The following is a 12,799-nucleotide window of genomic DNA, read 5'->3' as shown; positions in this document are numbered from 1 at the left end:
CTCTGAGTCGGACCGGGATTCATTGATTGAGCAGTTTACGGAGCGGGAGATTAAAGAGGCCCTTTTTGAGTGCGGGGATGATAGGGCTCCTGGTCCCGATGGGATGAATTTTAAATTCATCAAACATTTTTGGAGTTTGTTTAAGGATGATTTCTTGAGGATATTCGAAGGTTTTTACAATTCGGGGGAGATCACTCTAGGTAGTGGGGCTTCGTTCATAGCCCTGGTTCCTAAAGTTAAAGATCCGGTTAATCTTAGCAACTACAGGCCCATTAACCTGGTGGGAGCTATTAGTAAGGTCATATCTAAATTTCTGGCCAATCGCTTGAGACTGGTGCTGGAGGGTGTCATTTCTGACTCACAGTCGGCGTTTCTCAGAGGCAGGTACATTCTGGATGGTCCCCTTATAGTTAACGAACTTATTTCTTGGATTAAGAAGAAAAAAGACAAGGCATTATTCTTAAAAATTGATTTCGACAAGGCTTATGATAATGTTAACTGGAAGTTTGTGGTGAATATTCTTCGGCAAATGGGTTTTCATAACAAATGGTGCGCGTGGATTATGGGAATATTGAAATCAGCGAATTCTTCTGTGCTTGTGAATGGGTCTCCTACGTTCACGTTTAGATGTGAAAAGGGTATGAGACAGGGTGATCCGCTATCTCCTTTTCTTTTCTTGGTGGTGATGGAAGCCTTTTCTTGTATGATCGACAACGCCAAGTCCGCGGGGGTGATAAACGGTATCTCTACGCCCAATAATGGGCCGAATATTTCGCATCTTTTGTACGCAGACGACGCAATTGTGATGGGGAAGTGGTCTAGAGCAGAGCTTCTTAACATTGTAAGAATCCTTCGGTGTTTCTTCCTATGTTCAGGTCTTAAAATTAATATCGACAAGTCTAACTTATATGGAGTTGGAGTTGGGCTTGGGGAGATCAGGGAGATGGCAGATGTGATTGGTTGTAAACCGGATTGCCCTCCTTTCAAATATCTCGGTCTTACCGTTGGTGCTAATATGAATAGAGTTGCAAATTGGCTCCCGGTTATCGACTCTTTTCGTACTCGCCTATCAAATTGGAAGTCTCGTCTTCTCTCGATCGGGGGTAGGGTGGTTATTATTAAATCTGTTTTGGAAGTCTCCCGTGTTACTATTTTTCGCTTTATAAGGCCCCTAAAAAAGTCGTGTCCGACCTTGAATCTATGATTAAAAAATTTCTATGGGGTGGCTCCTCGGAAGAACGGAAAATGCATTGGGTGGCCTGGGACGTGGTCACTAGACATAAAAAGAATGGAGGTTTGGGTTTAAACAAACTTGATATTGCTAATAAATCCCTTCTTTCTAAGTGGGGTTGGAGATTTAAGTCGGAAGATAATAACTTATGGAAAAAGGTCATTGAAGCTCTTCATGTGAGTCGGTCGGGTTGGGAGTGCATTCCATTCAAGAAATCCCCTTCCGGTGTGTGGAGTAATATAGCTAAGAATTTTGTGAATACGAAGGTGGGAGGTAAACCTTTATGCGATTTTTTAAAAGGTTCGATCGGTAGCGGAGAAGACGTGGCATTTTGGCTGGATACTTGGCTCTTTGACGAACCTCTCAAGACAACTTTTCCAGATCTTTTTAGCAAGGAATCCAACAAAAAGGTTTCTGTGGCGGAAAGGCTGAATAAACATAATAATGAAGTTGATTCCACATGGAGCTGGAACTCGGATATTGAGGCTGCGGGTCTCTCCTCGAGGCTGGATCAGTTGTCTGGGTTGTTGGAGAATGTTCATATTTCAGTTGGAGCGGCTCGGTGGAAGTGGTCAGCAGATCCGACTGGGAATTTCTCGGTCAAATCGGTTAGGAAGCTGTTGAAAAATGAAGACAGTCAGGATAATGGCTTTATTTTTGAATGGAGTAAGTGGACTCCAGCTAAAGTAAATATTCACGCGTGGAGGATGGAGTTAAACAAGATTCCCACTGCCGAAGCTCTGAAGAAAAGAAATGTTGGAATTACCGACACGGTGTGCCCTTTGTGTAGCTCGGAAGAAGAGACAACCGAGCACCTGTTTTTAGCTTGCGTGGTCGCGTCGAACGTCTGGAATGGGGTTAGCTCGTGGTGTCATATTCCCTATATTTTCGCGTTTTCCCTTCAAGATCTTCTCTCGTTTCATAAAGTCATCGGGTCGTCAGAAAGGAAAAAGGAGGCAGTTAAAGGTATAATTATGACAGCTTGTTGGAGTATTTGGCGAGCAAGGAATAACCTCAAATTCTCTAGTTCGGTGGCTAGAATCGATGATATTATTAGTGAAATTAAGGCGTTAAGTTATCTGTGGTATTCGAATAGATCGAGGCATAGGGGTTTAGAGTGGAAAGATTGGTGCTCATTTGTAGATATGTAATTTTGTAGTTTGTGTCGGCCCGGCTTGGGTCGTCTTCTTTTGTTAATGAAATTTACCTTTCAAAAAAAAAAAAATACTCCAACTTTTTGAAACGTCTAACCCTAGCCGCCACCCCTCTGAAACGGTGAGGTAGAGACTAGGGGTCAAGGTTAGAGGTTTTGTGACACGTGTCTCATTTTTGTTGGTTGTCATCGTCGGACCCACTTCTTTTGAAGCGGCTACACATTAGTCGTTTCCACATGTATATTTACCACAATTTATTACTTGTATTAATGTATGCATATTTATAATCCTTATAAAGTTTGTTCCTTTAACATATCACCTTGTTGGTTTATAAGTAGCCACTCTTATCGCAACTTATGTAAAACTAGTGAGATAGCCAGAAAGAAACATACACCAAACTATGAATGCTTTGTAATATACATTTGTATTTATATGGTTATCGGCTAAAATATTCTCCTCATGTTAACATTCTTGTACACAACATAAAAAGTTGAGTCGTTATAAACCAAGTTTATCGGTAGAATCTAACTCCACGAATAATATGTTCTTATTTTTATGTGTTCTAGTCTTTGTCACGTAGTCTTGAGTTCTTGTTCTTGTCTCGAACATGATCTAAAACCAAATCTTTGTTAGATGCAACAATCATGAGATCACAATGATTGTCTTTCTTGTTGTTACTTAATTGGTCATGTGGCACAAGTTCTAGTAATTATACATTCTGTTTTTATAAATTGTATTTGATACAATATTTTAAAGGAAAATTGGTTTTTAATAAACCAACCTTTGTCCTGTTGGTAAATAATAATCTTACCTACGTAATTGGTATACAATAATCCTACCTATCAACATGTTGGTTCTTAATGAACTTCCGTTAATTATTTTTAACTGAAGTTAGTTTTTAAGTTTTATTTATTACACAAACAGTTCCTGTAGTTGTAATTTACTAGTTTTAACTATTTTGTAAAACAAAAAAACGTCAAGGGCCATGTAATTAAATTTTATATATACATATGTGTACTAGTTAAAACTAGTAAATTACAACTACATGGACTGTTTGTGTAATAAATAAAACTTAAAAACTAACTTCAGTTAAAAATAATTAACGGAAGTTCATTAAGAACCAACATGTTGATAGGTAGGATTATTGTATACCAATTACGTAGGTAAGATTATTATTTACCAACGGGACAAAGGTTGGTTTATTAAAAACCAATTTTCCTATTTTAAAGCATTAATAGTTAAATATATGTAAGAATACACCATTTATATTCTTTCGTGAAAGTAACTAGATTGCTAAAAATTTAAAAATCTAAGAATTCTACTTTTTGGAGTTTCTTTTATTTTATTTTACATAAAATGTGGCGGTCTTTTCCGAATATGTGTTGATATCGGTTGTTATTATATTCCATTCCTCTATTTCTGCCCCGTCTTGCTTCAACCTTACCCGTTCATCTACTTCACGTTGCTTCATTTTTACATTTTCGGCTGTGACCTTGGTGTATGCTTTGAAATGGGCCATCAACTCGTCCATTTTCGAATTGCCCCCTGATGAGGCTTGTTTTTTTTTTTTTTTTGCAGCCGCTGCCCTTTTGTGATGACGACCAACTCGGATCGATTGCTAGAGAGTAGCCGGGTAATGAGAAAATGTTTGGGTTCGGGTTCGGATTTAGGTTCGGGTTATTTTGATTGTATGGATCCATTGCTAAAACTTATAAAAATTGAATAAATGTATAAAAAAGTGAGAGAGATTGGGTTGATTTGGTTTGAAAAGGGGGGATAAATGGTTATTATTTATAAAGAAAATAAGTAAATTTTTTTATTCATAAAGCCGTTGAACGAATATAATTTCAATTCAAGGCCCGTCTTGCCCGACTTGGGCTTGACGTTTGCGACGGGGACGACCCGGGGGGAGGGGCGGTGTTCCGGCCCGTCGCCGCACCTAGACGACCCGAAGACGAGCCCAACACCCAGCAGTCTAAGACTCTAAATGAATAATATATTGGGAAAATCATTAACCCAGACATTGACCCACTTGATTTGCGAAAATAAATATTTATAGAGGCTACATAAGGATAACCAACAAAAATGAGACACGTGTCACAATATCAGGAAAAGAGGCTACACATACTCCAACGTTTTGAAATGTCTAACCTTAGCCGCTACCCCTTAAATGGATAGCCGCTACACGTGTCTCATTTTTGTTGGTTGTCATCATCGGACCCACTTCTTTTAAAATGGCTACACTTTAGCCATTTCCACATGTGTATTTACAACAATTTATTACTTGTATTAATGTATGCATATTTCTAATCTTTATAAAGTCTATTCCTTTAAGATATCACCTTGTTGGTTTATAATTAGTCACTCTTATCGCAACTTATATAAAACTAGTGAGATAGCCAGGAAGAAACATACACCAAACTATGAATGCTTTATAGCATACATTTGTGTTTATTTGGTTAATCGGCCAACATATTCTCATCATGTTAACATTCTTGTACACAACATAAAAAAACGTTGAGTCGTTATAAACCAAGTTCATTAGTAGAATCTAACTCCTTGAATAATATATTCTTATTTTAATGTGTTCTAGTCTTGAGTCGTTCTGGTTCTTGTCCGGAACATCATCTAAAACCAAATCTTTGTTAGATGCAACAACCATGAAATCACAGTGATTTGTCTTTCTTGTTGTTACTTAATTGGTCATTTGCTGTCTCGGTTTGTGTTACCTTAGATAATAAGTAGAGGGTCTATATTGTAATTGTTGTATTGTATTGTATTGTCAAGGGTATCTTTTGTAACTGTTTGTTATTGTCACGACCCTCGGCCCCGGTTTGACCAGGTCCAGAGCCGCGAGACAGGAAATCCCGTGCTATTAAATTTTAAGGGACAACGAAAGTCTTTTTAAAACAGGATCTTTTAATATTAAAACTGCACGTTTACATAAATTAGGGATAAAACCTTGTAATTTACAACAAGGTGATTTCACTGGGAAATCTTTATTTTACAAAACATGTTTCTTTATTTATTTACATTGAGCCACTTCTCTATGCTTGTAGTGCTTCACGGCACTTTTCTTGGATTACAATAGATCACCTGAAATATGTTTGAAAAAGGTTTTATCAGCGGGGAAATACTGAGTGAATCATTCAGTTTACTAAAAATGACACATTGGTTATAAATTACAGTATTAAGAGCGATTACAATGTTTCTGATATCAAACCAACTACCCACGGTACTTTGTCACTCGACCCATTGGCCCTCTATTTGTCTAATGGTGTCTGTGATCATAGTCATATCACCCATTGGCTGCCCCAATGGTGAAGATTATCAAGTAATGTATATAAAACCCCACATACCGGCTGTAATATGGTGATTACAAAGACTTAATCCCTGTAATTATAACTTTAAAATAACTTGGAGTTTTGTAAAACAGTTGATAAAAAAGAGAATGACTCACATTGCAGATTTAACGAGCAGTGTATAAGCTTACTGATTAGCCTTGATTAACCTAATTTAAATAAAAATGCACACAAACGGGGTTAGTAACTAATACAGCAGTTACGACAATTCACGAGATTAAACCCTTACAACGATTAATAAAGTGCAATACTTAATAATTCAGCGGATTCACAACGAATGACAGAGTGTAGTCCGAGTTCGGACAACACTCAAACATTCAATTCGAAATCACGATGAATAGCAAAGTATAAACTCAATTTGAGCAGCACTCAAACGATCGTTGGATAGTTACAATCGATCGGACGTTGAATCGTAATAGCGATCGAGTTATTACCCTGATTGCGGCAGCAATTAGTGATCCGTGTGTGTTTTTTATAGTAATTCTATGATATCTCAGCGTATATTTGGAGTTTTTACGTCGTTTCAGTGCCCAAAATCAAGTCCCAATGTCTGCTATTTATACACAAATTTGGACATGCTTACGGACCGTAAACATTTTTTTCCTTACGGTCCGTAAAGGACACCTGACCACTATAGGGTAGCCAGGTCTGGGACTAGCCTAGCTGAGTTGACATCTTCGTAAAATTCGAATTTGCCAGCGTTTTATTTAGATAATCGTAACTAGGGTTTCCCCCCCCCCCCTGAGTTTTAGGGGCCCTGATCCTGATTCTGATTGTTCTAAAAATTTTAGGGTTTATGCAGAATTACTTGGGTTTCTCAATTAGGGTTTCCTTATGGGATAATTAACATAATAGGTGTTGATTTTAGTGAGAGTTGTTACAGTTATCATGGTTGTACTTAAACGATCCGATGAATGAGATAGAAATAGCGAATGATTTTGAGTATATTCTTTCTTCTCTCAGTGTTTTCTTCTACTTTCTCTATATTTTCGCTCGTTGTGCTTGTTAAAATTATACCTTTAATTCAAGTGCAATATGTCTAATGCTTTTTTTTGTGTTTTCCTTATTTTATGAGGGCCTTTTGGTATCTTTTTGGAATGATTGAAGATTTGGACGGATAAAAAGGAAAGCCTCAATGGAGATTGATTTAGCCCTATAATTTCTTCAATCAAGTGATTCTATGCCAGCTATTCTCCCGCTCATCTCGTCTTCTCATCGTCTCTAGGGTTCGGCTATAAAGGAGGCTCTTTGCTGCTCATTCCAACACACAAAAAAAGAAACGAATCTCTGTTTATCTTCATCATTGTCTGAAGTCTGAATTGTGATCGGTACCACCCAAGCGGGCCGACTAGTGCACTGATGATCATTGTTTGATCATCAAGCTTCTGTATCTTCCTTTTTTTTGTCAGTTATCCTCAAAAAAGCAGATTAGGGCTTTTTTACTTTGTTCTTGTTCTTAGTACTGTTCTGGTACAAGTAATTTAAATCAGGTTTAGTTTCATCTTTAATCAATAAACACACTGGTATCATGTATTTTTACATGGTATCAGAGCTTTGATTGAAGTTTTTTTCTTTTTTTTACTCGTTCCAATCGTCAATTTATCCTGGTTGATCAAGGGTTCACAGTGTTGGGCTTGTTTGGTGTTCGTCATATTGTAACGCTGCCGTATTGTCTTCCGCTGCTACCAATTTTTTTCTGATCTGATTGGTTTGTGTGCCTCTGTTCCACACTCGCTGTAAGTTTTTTTCCCTCTTCGCAGTTGGAGTACTCTGTAAGGATTTCTATCCATATCTTTAATTTTTTTTCTTCGTTTTGCATCTCATTATATATCATTGATAGTCATACTTGGGCCGGGTTAGGTGGATCGGCATTGGAATATTTTCTACTGGTGACTGACCACCAGTTTGTTTGAACGTGTTGCATTTTCTGTGCTTGGTTGTTATTTCTTGCGCTTGATTAACTGATTGTGTTTTGTTTGCTTTATATACAAAAGGACTGATAAGGCGAAAGAAACATTGATTAGTAATTTGGACTTTGGTAATCCGCTTTATTTGCATCCTAGTGATACTACCAATGTGTCTATTGTTGGTATTAAGTTAACTGGTACCGAGAATTATGCTATGTGGTCAAATGCTATGACTCTTGCCTTGCAAATTAAAAATAAAGTAGGTTTCATTGATGGAACATGCGTTAGACCAAAAGATAACGATGCGTTAGCTAATCAATGGGATAGATGTAACTCGATTGTACTTTCTTGGATTTTAAATTCCATTTCTGAGGAATTATATCAGGGTCAATTTTTTTCAAAAAATCCAGCTGATGTGTGGGGAGAGTTAAAAGAAACTTATAGTAAAATTGACGGCTCTGTAATTTTTAATCTTCATCATAAAATCAATTTTGTGTCTCAAAATGGTTTATCTATATCTGAATATTATCATAAATTGAACTCAATGTGGCGTCAGTTTGATGCTTTGGTTAGATTACCTACCTGTACTTGTGATGCTTCAAAAGGCTACACCGAATTTTCAGACTTAATAAAATTAATGCAGTTTTTAATGGGCTTAGATGATAGTTATTAATCTGTTAGGTCCAATCTTTTAATGAGAGATCCTTTACCTTTAGTTAAAACCACTTTTGCAATTATATCTCGAGAAGAATCACATAGATGTGGTTCTTCTACCGGTAAAACATCTACAATTGCTTTTAACTCAAAGTTTTTAGATAATAAAAAGAAAAATTGGAGAAATCCAAATCCCAATTTGAAATGCACCCATTGTAATATGATTGGACACACTGTCGATCGCTGTTATGAGTTAGTAGGGTATCCCCCGGGGCATAAAAAGAAGCAATCTGGTCAAAATGATTTAAAAAATAGCTCAAATAATGGCCAAAGTTTTCAAAGATCGAACCTGAACTATAGCAAGTCTAATAATGTCAGTGCTAACTCTGAGTTTCCTTTCTCTAATGATCAAATTGCAAAGCTGCTAGCTCTTGTTGGAGATAAATCAACAGAAGAACCAATTCAATCAAATATGGCAGGTGTGTTTGATATGAACTGGATGTCTTGTTCTAGTGTGTCTAGTATAGTTGAAGGTCATGGGTGGATTGTCGACTCAGGAGCAAACCAACACATGACAATGAGCGATAAAAACTTAATTAATGTTATTGACATGTTTGATTTCAATATGAAAGTTAAACATCCCAATGGTGCATCGGCAAAAGTAACTAAAATTGGAGATATAAAACTAAATGAGAATGTGGTTTTATATAATGTCTTGGTTATTCCTGAGTACAATGTCAATCTTTTGTCTGTTAATAAGATGCTTAAAGATAGCAAATTGATTGTCTTGTTTGATGAGTTTAAATGTTATGTTCATGATTTAATGCTAAAGAGGGTCTTGATGACTGGTAAAGAAGTAGATGGTTTGTACCTGGTAGAGGACATGTCTAGACCCTTCAAGGTTTGTAATAGTAGCAAACAATCTATTGAGAGTCATAAAAATCTTTGGCATTCTAGACTAGGCCACCCATCTGATCAAGTCTTAAATGTTTTGAAAACTCATTTAAAGCTAAATGTTTCCTATCCAACTCATGTTCCTTGTGATGTCTGTCATAGAGCCAAGCAAACTAGGGAACCTTTCCCTTTGAGTGATCATAAGTCTAAGGAGATGGGTGAATTGGTTCACTTGGATTTATGGGGACCTTATAGGATAGGGAGTAGAGAGGGATACAAATATTTTTTAACAGTGGTAGATGATTTCTCTAGATCTGTCTGGGTGTTTATGTTAAAAACCAAAGATGAAGTCTTATTTAATGTGAAAGTGTTCTTTAATATTTTAAAAAACCAATTTGGTAAAACCATTAAAACTTTTAGAAGTGATAACGGGACTGAATTTGTTAATAATAATTTTGATTTGTTTTTAAAAGAAAATGGAGTTCTTCATCAAACCACATGTTCTTATACTCCACAGCAAAATGGAGTAGTAGAACGAAAACATAGACACTTGTTAAATGTTGCTAGGGCGTTATTGTTTCAAGGGGGTGTTCCCCTTAATATGTGGTCTGAATGTGTTTTAGCTGCTACTTATTTGATTAACATGACTCCTTCATCTGTCTTACTAGGAAGATCTCCATATGAGATTGTATTTGGTTATAAACCTTCTCTTAATCATCTTAGAAATTTCGGTTGTCTTTGTTTTTCAACTATTTTAAATAACCATGACAAATTTGGAACTAGAGCTGAGAAGTGTGTGTTTCTTGGATATTCAAACGAAAAGAAAGGATATAAGTTGTGGAGTTTGGATCATAAAATTGTTTTTTACTCAAGAGACGTCAAATTTTATGAACGATTTATCCTTTTAAATCAAGTTCTCTTCATAAAAATGTGCAAACACATACTAGTCTAAATCATTTTAATTTTTTTTGACTTAGAAAATCGAATTCATAAAGATGATTTAAACGCGCTCAATGATGATGAGAAGGTAATCGAGGGTAGCAGTGTTCATGATGATGGCAACAGTTCCTCTCCACCAGTCAACAGTCAACACTGATTGTGACGCTGACAATCTGGTAAATTCAGATACTACATCAGCAGATACTGTGCCAAGTGAAACAATCAGTGCTAACAATGGTGGAAGAACTGATGAAACACATGAAACTGAATATGAGATGAGAAGTACTTCTCCTGAGGGTCAATCCGAGTCAGTTAATGAGTATAGTGGTGTAAGGAGGACTCTTAGAAAATCAAATTTACCTAGGAATTTGTCTGATTATGTGGTAGAAGGTAAGGTTAAGTATGGTGTTGAAAGAGTTGTCAATTATTCTCTCTTGTCACCTGAAAATTTTTGTTTTATTAGCAATCTTGATAAGACCATTGAACCAAAATCCTTTAAAGAAGCTGTTAAAGATCCTAATTGGGTGCAAGCCATGAATGACGAAATGGAAGCGCTAAATAGAAATGGTACTTGGGTTTTAACCGATTTACCTCAAGGTAGGAAACCGATTGGTCGTAAATGGATTTACAAAGTAAAGTATAAATCAAATGGTCAAATTGATAGATATAAGGCTAGACTTGTTGCTAAGGGATATAGTCAACGTGAAGGCATTGACTTCGATGAAACCTTTTCTCCCGTTGTCAAAATGGTCACTATTCGATGCATTATTAATCTTGCTATAAATAATGGATGGAGTCTTTATCAATTAGATGTTAACAACGCCTTTTTATATGGTAATTTGTCTGAAGATGTCTATATGTCTTTACCTGAAGGGTATTTTTCTCAAAATGAAACCAAAGTACGTAAATTAGTTAAATCTTTGTATGGTCTAAAACAAGCCCGTAGGAATTGGAATGAAAAATTAACTAGCACTCTGTTAGAGATTGGTTTTGTTCAAAGTATTAGTGACTATTCCTTATTTGTTAAAAATGATTCAAATGTGTTCATTGCTTTACTTGTGTATGTGGATGATATTGTTATTACCGGTAACAATAAAGCTGAAATTGAGTCAGTCAAGTCTTTTCTAAACTCGAAATTTATGATTAAAGATCTTGGTGAATTAAAATTTTTCTTGGGCATTGAAGTTATTAAACACAAAGATGTCTTGTATTTGTCCCAAAGAAAATATTGTCTGGATTTACTAGTCTGAATTTGGCATGCTAGGGTCTAAACCAGTTTCCACACCAATTGAACAAAACATTGTTATTTTTGATAAAGGTAGTACCTTACCTGGTGATGATTTACTTGAAAATGTGACTGAATATCAAAGACTAGTTGGTAAATTGATATATATTACGTTAACTAGGCCCGATATCTCATACGTCGTTCAATGTCTAAGTCAATATATGCATAGTCCTTTGAAGTCTTATTTGCAGTTAGCTTTTCGTGTGCTGAGATACTTAAAACAGTCTCCGGGTCATGGTCTCTCCTTCTCAAAAGGTAATCTTTTTGATCTCAAATGCTATGTTGATTCTGATTGTTCTAAATGCAAAGTAACTAGGAGATCTGTAACTGGGTTTTCCATCTTTTGGAGTGGAAATCTAATAAGCTGGAAAAGCAAAAAACAATCCGTCGTCTCTAGATCCACAACCGAAGCTGAGTATCGTGCCATGTGTGATGTCACATGTGAGGTTATGTGGTTACAAAACATTTTGAAAGAATTACATGTAAATATAACCCTTCCTATTGAATTATTTTGTGACAACTCTGCTGCGTTGTCTATTGCGGCCAACCCCGTTTTTCATGATCGAACCAAACACTTTGAAATCGATCTACATTTTATTCGTGAAAAAATTACTTCTGGTATTGTTCAAACAAAAAAGATTGATACCTCTAAACAGGTTGCTGATATTTTCACAAAAAGTTTGGGTAGTGAACAACATAAGTTTTTGTGCAAACAATTGGGGTTAACTAGTGTCTTTGCTACTTGAATTATGGGGATGTTAAAATTATATCTTTAATTCAAGTGCAATATGTCTAATGCTTTTTTTTGTGTTTTCCTTATTTTATGAGGGCCTTTTGGTATCTTTTTGGAATGATTGAAGATTTGGACGGATAAAAAGGAAAGCCTCAATGGAGATTGATTTAGCCCTATAATTTCTTCAATCAAGTGATTCTATGTCAGCTATTCTCCCGCTCATCTCATCTTCTCATTGTCTCTAGGGTTCGGCTATAAAGAAGGCTCTTTGCTGCTCACTCCAACACACAAAAAAAGATACGAATCTCTGTTTATTTTCATCATTGTCTGTCTTTCATTGTCTGAAGTCTGAATTGTGATCGGTACCACCCAAGTGGGCCGACTAGTGCGCTGATGATCATTGTTTGATCATCAAGCTTCTGTATCTTCCTTTTTTTGTCAGTTATCCTCAAAAAAGCAAATTAGGGCTTTTTACTTTGTTCTTGTTCTTAGTACTGTTCTGGTACAAGTGATTTAAATCAGGTTTAGTTTCATCTTTAATCAATAAACACACTGGTATCATGTATTTTTACGGTGCTTGATTACCATTTTTACACGTAACATTGATAACAAACAGTTACAAAATAGACCCTTAACAATA

This window comes from Helianthus annuus, chromosome 13 (genome assembly GCF_002127325.2).
Source record: "Helianthus annuus cultivar XRQ/B chromosome 13, HanXRQr2.0-SUNRISE, whole genome shotgun sequence".
Classification (NCBI taxonomy): Eukaryota; Viridiplantae; Streptophyta; class Magnoliopsida; order Asterales; family Asteraceae; genus Helianthus; species Helianthus annuus.
The sequence above is the reverse complement of the archived record's forward strand: the minus strand, read 5'-3'. Positions refer to the sequence as shown.